This window comes from Rutidosis leptorrhynchoides, chromosome 6 (assembly GCF_046630445.1).
Source record: "Rutidosis leptorrhynchoides isolate AG116_Rl617_1_P2 chromosome 6, CSIRO_AGI_Rlap_v1, whole genome shotgun sequence".
Lineage (NCBI taxonomy): Eukaryota > Viridiplantae > Streptophyta > Magnoliopsida > Asterales > Asteraceae > Rutidosis > Rutidosis leptorrhynchoides.
In genome coordinates, this window is record NC_092338.1 from 1,665,083 (window position 1) to 1,676,755 (window position 11,673).

Below are 11,673 nucleotides of genomic sequence, written 5' to 3' on the forward strand. Positions count from 1 at the left end.
CTATATATATACGGATGAACACACTAAAGCAAGGTAGCATGAACGTTATTGATTACATTAGAGAGTTTGAGCAGCTCAAAATTCATACCAATGTCAAAGAAGCTGAAGAACACACTATAGCAAGATTCATTGGAGGCTTAAATGCTTCTATTGCTGACCAAGTTGAGATGCAGCATCTATGGACTTTTGAGAGTGCTTGCAAGCTGGTTATTAAAATAGAGAGACATGCAAAAAATATATATAATTTCATGTCTTACTCCAAACCAGCAGTGCTGCCTATGAAGGGTCAATCCTCAATGTTGCCTAAGCATAACGAGGCAGCATCACAAGCTTTTAAAGGCAAAGAACAAGTTGTAGTTAGCTAGTAGTCCCAAAGATGATAGAAGGAAATGCTTCAAGTGTCATGGATTTGGACATTTTCAAGCTCAATGCCACAACCAGCGTGCTCTTACACTGAAGGAGGTTGAAGATTTACAAGGGGTCTTTGAAACTGAAGAAGGACCAGTATATGATGAGTCTGATAATAAAGAGTTTGTTGTTGCTGATATTGGAGAGTTTTTGATGATTTGAAGAGTAATGCACTCAGTAAAAACTGTTGAAGACAAGAGCTATCGTGAAAACATCTTTCATTCAAGGTGCACTATCAAAGGTAAAGTATGCAACCTGATTGTTGATGGAGGCAGTTGTGCAAACGCGACATCTACTCACGTGGTGGAAAAACTTGAGCTGGTTACAAAGAAGCATCCTAGTCCCTACAAACTTCAATGGCTTAACCAAGACAATGAGGTAAAAGTCACTCACCAAGTTACTGTTTCATCTTCTATTGGTAGTGTTTATCAAGATGAGATTACTTGTGATGTTATTCCAATGGATGCTTTTCACTTGCTATTTGGTAGACCTTGGTTATTTGATAAGTATGTCTATCATAATGGACACCAAAATACCTACTCACTGTATGTGAATGGTAAGAAGATCGCCCTCACTTCTTTAAAGCCTAGTGAAATACCTAGAGCTGACCCTACTGCTAAGAATGATAAAACTTTATCTATGACTCAAGCTGAAGTTGATACTGAGTTAAAGGGTGGTACTGGTGCTTACTTGTTGTTGCTGGTTGAAAGTGATGAGTTAAGCCAGCATGATGAATTACCAGATCGGGTAAAACCATTGTTATCCGAGTTTGCTGATGTGTTACCAACTGTGTTACTTTTATGACCCGTCCTAATCCATCAGGACAAATACATTACATTTGGTTACATCGCAAGGTACTTGACCTCCATATGATACATTTTACAAACATTGCATTCGTTTTTAAAAGACAAACTTTCATTTCATCGAAAGTTGATGGCATGCATACCATTCCATAATATATCCAACTATAATTGACTTAATAACAATCTTGATGAACTCAACCACTCGAATGCAACGTCTTTTGAAATATGTCATGAATGACTCCAAGTAATATCTCTAAAATGAGCAAATGCACAGTGGAAGATTTCTTTCATACCTGAGAATAAACATGCTTTCAAGTGTCAACCAAAAGGTTGGTGAGTTCATTAGTTTATCATAAACATTCATTTTCATCATTTTAATAGACCACAAGATTTCATATATTTAATTATACACGTAACCCGAGTACAAAATAACACGCGTAACCCGCGAATTAAAAATCATTCATATGGTGAACGCTTGATAACCGACTTAACTTTAATGCATAGAATATCCCTAAACAGAACCTCTCGTCTGTATAATAATAATAATTCGAAGTACTAAAGTATCCGTACCCAGGATGGGACTTGTCGAGGTCCATAGATCTATCTTTAGGATTCGCGTCAATTAGGGGCCATACCCGTTTCCTAATTATTAGGTTACCAAGCTAAAAAGGGGTGATATTCAATATTCATAATCCAGCCATAGAATGTAATTTTTGATCACTTGTGTCTATTTCGTAAAACATTAATAAAATCGGCGCATGTATTCTCATTCCCAAAAATATATATAAAAAGGGAGTAATGAAACTCACCATACTGTATTTTGTAGTAAAAATACATATGACGGCATTGAACAACTGAACAATGCAGGGTTGGCCTCGGATTCACGAACCTATATCAATTGTATTTTTATTAAAACATGTAATGGAAATCTCATAATTTCATTTATTGCTTATATAATATTTATGTGTTTATAGTTATATAAATTTTATACTAAATTTTTATTTAATACATATACTTTATTTATATGTATTATATCTTAAATTTTTTTTTATATATCTATTTTGTATATATACATTTAAAATAAATTTTTATTCATTTTGTTATATTAATATACCTATAAATATATGTTTAGTATTATATTTAAAAATCGATAGTTTATTATATGTAAGTATTTTTAATAATATTGTTCATGATAATATTACTAACCTAAATGAAATTTTAATAAATATAATAACTTTATTAAAAATGTTAATTTTTAATAAGGAAATAGTTTTAATAAAAATAGTAGTAATAATCATATTAATAAATATAATAATAATATTGATAATAATACTTATGTTAATAATAATAATAATAATAATAGTAATAATAATAACTCGATACAATACTAATATTAATGATAATAATAATAGTTTGTGTTCTTTTCGTAATAACAATAATAATAATAATAATCATATTCATAATAATAATAATAGTAATCATACTTATATCAATGATAATAATATAATAATAATAATAATAATACTAGTAATACTTAGTGATATTTTATAATAATAACTAAAATGATAAATATAACAATCATAATATTAATATTAACATACAATAACAATAATTAATAATACTCATAATATCAATAATATTACTAATAATGGTTATGATACTTATAATTAAGATGATAATAATAATAATTATAATACTAGTAATAATAATAATAACTAATGATGATGATAATAATAATAATAATAATAATAATAATAATAATAATAATAATAATAATAATAATAATAATAATAATAATAATAATAATAATAATAATAATAATAATAATAAGATGTGGTGACGACTTGGCAGGCGGTGATGATATGGGTTTGGTTTGTAATGGTACTCACGATGGTTAGCAAATCAAGATGGTGATGTCGTGATGTTGTTCAACGAGTAAGAAACAAAAAAAACCGAAGTAGATAGTATGGTGGTTGGTGGTGATGATCTCGGTTGAACTTGAAACGAAAATAGAAACACGTTGGTGGTGGGTTTAGTTTTGGTTGAATATGGAGATGATGGCGGTTGTGGTTGGTTGGTAGTGGCGGTCTCAAGTGGTGGTGGCCGTTATAAAGTGGTGATAGAGTGATCGTGAGGTGGTGATAGAGGTAGATGGTTATTATGATTAAGTTTATAATCAAAACTGCAATTGGTGATTTATATGATGTGATTATATGAATATGTGTACGTAATATGCATATGAATATTATATATATACATAAGTTCAATTAGTGGAAGTAAAGAGAAAAGCAAGCACAGTAATATCATGTGATAATTCAATTGAAAACAGTAAGCAGCCGAGTACTTGTTTCTTTGTGCCGACGATTTATCACGGTCTGTTTATCGTACGAAACCAGTGGCGGATAAAAGTGTTCAGAAAAATTCCATATTTTTAAATTAACTATATTTATTTATTTTGGTCATTATGATATAAAATTCGATCATTAATTTATTAAATAAAAATTACATCAACTGTCCCTCTCAATTATGGGTAAAATATGAAAAGTGTTAAAACTTAGCAAATAGTTCCTAAATACATTTTTAATAAGCCTAAAATTTATAGAACTCATTTTCGTATCACCGTTTATTTTAAAATTACATAAGTTTGAATTTAACTTGCTTAATATCAATCGGAACATCAAACGAGTATTACAATCATTTAATATTTATTTTTAATATACTTTATTTATATATATAGATATATTTTAAATAATAATTATTATAATATCCTATTTTTATTTTATTAATTTTTAATAACAACATATAATACTTCAAATTATGTTTCGAATTATTATTTATATATACATATACATATATCTATTTACAATTAATTGTTCGTGAATCGTCGAGAGCAGTCAAAGGTCAATGCATTCATGTAAACTGTTTCAAAATTTTTGAGTCTCAACATTACAGAATTTGCTTATCGTGTCGACATCATAATAAGATAAGGTTTAAATTTGTTCGAAAATTTTCGGGTCGTCACAGTACCTACCCGTTAAAGAAATTTCATTCCGAAATTTGAGTGGGATCATCATGGCTGACAATAAGTATGTTTTCATAACTCATATGACCTGATAAATAGAGTTTTATTACCATTGAGTAATAAGGATAAAATAATTCGATTTTTCGAAGAGTACGAATGAAGCTATCACTTAAATAGTGAAATGAGAAAAGTAAAGATTTGACTTAACTTTTGACATAGTCACGTTTGATTTCCGGAATTCAAGGGATTTAGAGGAAATCTTCATAACAAGATTTGATTCTTAAGGAAATTAGAATCCTATTTGGTTAAATTCGATGATCTATTTCGATTGCTCTATCGGATATTTTACTATAAATTCACCCCCTTCGTTTCCTTACAACTCACACCTTCTATTCTTTCTCCCTTAGCTCATATTTTAAAGTATTCGTCAATATGCTTCATCCAGTTCTACTTCTTGATATATTTCTCACTTTCATATCTATCATTCTTCTTTTTCATCTACCACCGGAAGAATCTATTTACTTTTACTATACTCTTGGGTTTATAGTGTTTCTAGTTCTCCCGTGTCTTTATATTGCCATATGCATCGATATATATGGTTTGTAATTTCTAGGTTGTTGTTGGGCTTTATATCTTCTCTTATATTTCAAAATATCATACTTTTGTGTTCTCTTTCTGACTTTAAGTCAAGCGAATAATGGTCCAGAATTCGTAGGTATGAAGTTTCAAATGAATATGACTAATGTTCTAAGAGAGAGATTGTAATAGCATGATCTTGATTGGTTAAATTACCAAAATTCAAGAGAAAAGATAGAACTTATTAGAAAGATATGTTCTTGATATATTTGGAGATTAGGTAGAATGTAAGGGTCGTGTAACATGGCACCTGATTCTAACGACCCGTCCTAATCCATCCGGACGAATACATTACAATTGATTACATCGCGAGGTACTTGACCTCTATATGATACATTTTACAAACATTGCATTCGTTTTTGAAAAGACAATCTTTCATTACATCAAAAGTTGATGGCATGCATACCATTTCATAATATATCCAACTATAATTGACTTAATAATAATCTTGATGAACTCAACGACTCGAATGCAACGTATTTTGAAATATGTCATGAATGACTCCAAGTAATATCTCTAAAATGAGCAAATGCATAGCGGAAGATTTCTTTCATACCTGAGAATAAACATGCTTTCAAATGTCAACCAAAAGGTTGGTGAGTTCATAGGTTTAACATAACACAATAAAATTCATCATTTTGATAGACCACAAGATTTAAATCCTGCATGGTACAAATGGGCCCGAATCCTACACCCACCTGTAATGTACATGCGATATCTTTTAAATACATTACACCTTTCTCGTGTACGCAATCCATTTTTCATAAATCTTAGTAACCGTACACATATCTCGTGCACAAAAACTAATACACATAACCTGTGTATAAAAATCATTCTCTCGATACATAACATTCACATCAATTGGTGACAATTATCATGTCCACATAATTCAATGGTGGCAATTATCATGTCCACATAATTCAATGGTGGCAATTATCATGTCCACATAATTCAATGGTGACAATTATCATGTCCACATAATTCAATAATAATCCGCAGAACTTCTGTCTGCATAATACTTCATTCGAGGAATGTTTTGCTTATGTCTATCTCATCAAACATTTATAAAAATATTCCATGTATTCGCAGTTCAAAATATATTTCAAAAGCATTTAATAAAGCAGTTGTAAAAACAGCGCATGTATTCTCAGTCCCAAAAATGTAAAGAGTAAAAGGGAGCAAATGAAACTCACCTATTGTATTTTGTAGTAAAAATACATATAACGACATTGAACAAATGTAGGGTTGGCCTTGAATTCACGAACCTATATCATTTTTATATTTATTAATATACATAATTGTAATCGAACAAAATATATATTATTACTATTAGTGATGTAATTTATATATTTAATAATTTATAAGTTTCATTATTTATATATTTTCATTTTATATATGTACTTGTTACTATAGTTAAGTTATGTGTAAAAATATATATATTTTTTATATATATAGTCTTCATTTTTATATTTACAATCATAACAATGTTATTAAAACTTTTTATTTTAGTAATCATAATTATTTTAATAATAATAAAATAGATAATACTACTAATAACAATAATGGTTGTTTTAATGATAGTAAAATAATAATTTTAATAAAAATGTTAATAATGTTAACAATTTTTAATAATAACGATACTATTAATGTTAATCGTAATAATAATAATAACGATAATACTTATAAGAATACTTTGGATAAAAATTCCTAGTACCTAATAACAATAACCATCTTATTACTAATTATAATTTTAATAATAATAATAATACTACTCAATAATAATACCGCTAATGGTAATAATATTAGTAATAACAATATTACTAATAATAACCATAATTGTAATTATAGTTATGTTACTTGTAATAAATGGTAACTAATATTAATATTAATAATAGTAATAATAATAATAATAATTTAGTAGTCAATAATTGATATTAATAATAACTTGTATTACTAACATTAATTGATAATAATAATAACAACAACATTCATAATAATAATAATAATAATAATAATAATAATAATAATAATAATAATAATAATAATAATAATAATAATAATAATAATAATAATAATAATAACAACAACAATAAATGTATTTGAAAGACTACCTTAAAGAATAAGCCTCACAAAAAAAATAAACACCCCTGCCGGGTCTTGAACCCGTGACCTCTCGATCCTACACCAATATCCTTAACCGTTGGGCTGATGCCCTATTTCTATTTTATATCTCAATCTTTATATTATATAGCCCGTATAACAGGATCCCTAACTTCCTTTTCTTCCTCAATTTCCATTTTCAATCGATTAATCCTAAACTTCTAATATCATTATTATTTGATATAACACAAAATATATATATATATATATATATATATATATATATATATATATATATATATATATATATATATATATATATATATATATATATATATATATATAATCATAAAAATAAAAAAAATAAAAAAAAAATTGAAAAGTATAGCAGATCACCGTCGCTGTTATGAACTTGGGAAGAAAAAAAAATTGATCTTGTAAAAGGTTACGATTTATATGAAGGTTATAACACAATTAGTTAGTAAATTGTTTATAGAAACTAATGGAATCATAAATTGAACTAGAAACACAAACACAAACTTTAATTTGATTGAAGAACAAATGGTTGACTTTTTGATTTCGAAAATTTGACTTGAAAATTCATACTCGATATTACAAATTAGGTTTTGAAACCTTGTAGATAGTTTATATAGAAGATTCCTAACAATTCTGCATTTAAGGATTTTTAAATAAGACTCAAATTCGAATTTTGGCTATAAAAATGAAGAACAGAGGTTTAAAGCTTCTGTTTCTTATCTGTTTTCTGTTTTTTTTTCTTTTCAATTCTGATTTGCATAGAACGTATGTACACACTAGATATAGGATTAAGAATTGACTGATTTTGTTTGTATTAAAACCTGATTAAGACGCGTAACAATATTTAGACATGAATTTAAATTAGGGAATAAAAAAAAATATAATACAGATCATAAAGAATATTTGAGTTGTACGATTTCAATAAATTTTGGATGTGCCTGCTAAGTGGATTTGACTAGAAAACAAAACCTAAAAAGCTAAGGTTGAAAGAAAACAGATCCTTGTATCTGTATATAATTTTATGTATATTTTATATTATTGAATTAATGAATAATAATAATATTGATAAATTAATACTAGTAATAATCTTAATAATAATAAAAAATTAAAAAAATCATGTTAATGGTAACTTTGAATAAAGATAATAATTTTTAGTAAATACTAATTATTAATAATTATATTAACAATAGTAATCATAGTATTATTTATAAGACACTACTAATAATACATAATGATAATAATAATAACATGATGATATTACTAATAACAATTATAATTTCAATAAATTTTTATAATAATCAATATTAATAAAACTGCTAATATTAATATTATTAATAATACTAATAATAATACTAATTGTAATTATCAATAAAAATGTTATAACAATTCTTACATATCAACTTTCATATCTTTATACTATATATAATAATATTATTAATACAGATATTACTATTAATATTGAAAGTAATATAGCAATTATATTTTTATTTGCAAGTAAGTTTATTATATTGATATTATATCTTATTAGCTATGTAATATTTTATTATATATCCCATGATAACATTTATTGAATCATAAATATACATATAGGTAATAATATCATATATATATATACATATATATATATATATATATATATATATATATATATATATATATATATATATATATATATATATATATATATATATATATATATATATATATTTATATATAATCATTTTTAATAATACTTGATTATTCTGTTTATTACTTTTATATTTTTAATTCTAATTGATTAAAGTTTATTTTATTATTTCATATTATTATTTTACATTTTTAATTCCAATTGATTAAGTGTACTTTATTGATTTAAATTATTATATATACACTTATTTTTATATTTATATATACGTACTCATTTGTTCGTGAATTGTTGGGAGTAGTCAATGGTCAATTGAATATATGAACATCGTTCCAAAATTCTCTAGACTCAACATTACAGACTTTGCTTATCGTGTCGATTTCATATTAAAATTAAGTTTAAATTTGATTGGAAATTTCCGGGTCGTCACAGTACCTACCCGTTAAAGAAATTTCGTCCCGAAATTTGAGTGAGGTGGTCATGGCTAACGATAAAAATATTTTCATGATGAATATGAGTTGATAAATAGAGTTTTATTATAATTGAGTAATATGGATAAAACAATTCGATTATTCGAAGAGCACGAATGAAACTATCATAAAAGAGTGAAGTGAATAAGTAAAGTTTCGTCTTAATTCTTGACGTTGTCTTGGTCGGATTCTGTAATTCAAGGGATTTAAAAAAAAATCTTTGAAATCTAAAAGATTTCATTCTTCGGCGAGTAAGGAAATTAAGATCTCTATAATTAAATACTGTGATCTGCCTCGATTACTCTGTCTGATATTTCTATTATAACTTAAACTCTTCCGTTCCATTTTTCTCATCATTCCTATACTTTCTTTCTTAGTTCATACATCCAAAAGATTGGGAAAATGCTTAATCCCATTCTAATCCTTGCCCTCATCCTTACTATCGCAACAATCATTCTCCTTTTCCAACTTTCACTGGAGGAATCTGCTTTCTTCTACTTCGCTCTTGGGGCTATAGTATTTTTAATTCCCCCGTGTCTTTACGTTGCGATAAACATTGATATACACGGTTTGTAATTTATGTGTTGTTATCGGGCTTTATATTCTCCCTTATATTTCGAAGCTCTATGCTTTTGTTTTCTCTTTCCAACTTTAAATCAAGCGAGTAATGATCCAGAATTTGTAGGTATGGAGTTTCGTATGAACATACTAATGTTTTAAGAAATTTCAATAACATGATCTTGACTAGTTAAATTACCAGAATTCAAGAGAAAAAGATGAAACTATCATGAAAATATGTTCTTGATATATTCAGGGATTAGGTAGAATGTAAGAGTCGTGTAACATGGAGCATGATGACGTTATGGTCTGTGAATCATCACGTGTCATTAGAAACTCAGCATGACTTACTGTAATATAATCACATTGATCAAGTGTCATTATATTATACTAACTCATGCATCAATTTCCAACACTACTTCAAAATCATTCATAATTCAAACTCGAATTTTTAAGAAATTTAGAAACTAAAGTAGTTTCCTTTATGATGTAATATAGATAGCACGAAGAGATAAATAATTTCGAACGAGAATGTTTATGAAAATATCCTCAGAAATATCGAAGATATTTATGATGATATTTTGGAATTTCTAAGTTCGATGAATATAGGGTATGGTTCTTGTATTTGTCCTTGGTCTCCTTCGTGGTTAGCTCAATCCGTTTTCCAGTTCCAACTTTTCTGAGCTTTTTCAACATACTATTCTTTATCATCAAACTTCCGAAGATTAATGTCGTTTACGGTTGCCTACAGTTTCTGCTGCTTCATTCAGCTTTTTCAAAGTTCAATGTATTGATTTGTAGACTAAGTGCTTTTAAAAATTTCAGAACGGAAGATCATAATTCTATAAAAATAAATGTTATATATATATATATATATATATATATATATATATATACATATACACATATAACTGTTGATGCAGAAACGTTGCGAGGTTCAAAATACTGATTGCTGGTTCCTAGTAATTGGTATGGCAATTCTCGTTACAAAATGTGAATGAGTATATGATAGGGTTTCAATGAATATAAATTTTTTTCGGAAATCAAAGATCAAATTGTTGGTGCATCTGCTGGTAATGTGGTGGTATATAAAAGATTCTCCGGTACCGATGGCGAAATGACAACGTATATATCGAGGTTATAATAAGGTTAGTCTGACTGAAAAGTCGATGTTTTCCTGGTAGAGCTATGACAAAATTTGCTACTTTGAAAGGGATTACCAAGTTATTTTGGGTAATAATAACGCTACAGAAAATAGCACAGCTATGTGTTAAACGTTTACTCAGGTTTTGAGTGTTTTCAGATGCATAACTATATGCATAAATCTTTTCTTCCGTAGATGAAGTGCGGTTGGTTCATCCCATCGATTGAGGTGTTTTCAAGGATCACGAAAAGTTTGAACGCAGATTGTAATTATCAAGATACAAATGAGGTTTAGGATGAAATCAAGTGTCAAACTTGAAGAATTGTTTAGTTTCATATATTATAATCAATATTTTAATTCATTTTAATTGTCCAATGTTATTAGTCCACAGTTGATAGTCCACAGTTGACAGTCTAATAATTCATATATAGTTTAATATATAATATTCGAATTAATGAATACGTATCGTGACCCGTGTACATGTCTCAGACTCGATCACAACTCAAAGTATATATATTATTGTAGAATCAACCTCAACCCTGTATATAGAACTCGATCATTACTATATATAGAGTGTCTATGGTTATTCCAAATAATATATATATATATGCGTCGATATGATATGTCAAAACCTTGTATACGTGTCCCGATATTTAAAGTGCGTAAAATAAATAACAGAAATTAAATGACTATAAATAAAGTGCGTAAAGTAAATAACAGAAATTAAATGACGATAAATAAAATTGCGAGAATTAAATTGCGATAAAATAAATTGCGATATTTAAATTGCGATAAATAAAATGTAATACGGATTTAACAGTTAGCTAGGAACAGTTAGCTAGGATTCTTAACAAAATTTCTCATAGTTAATT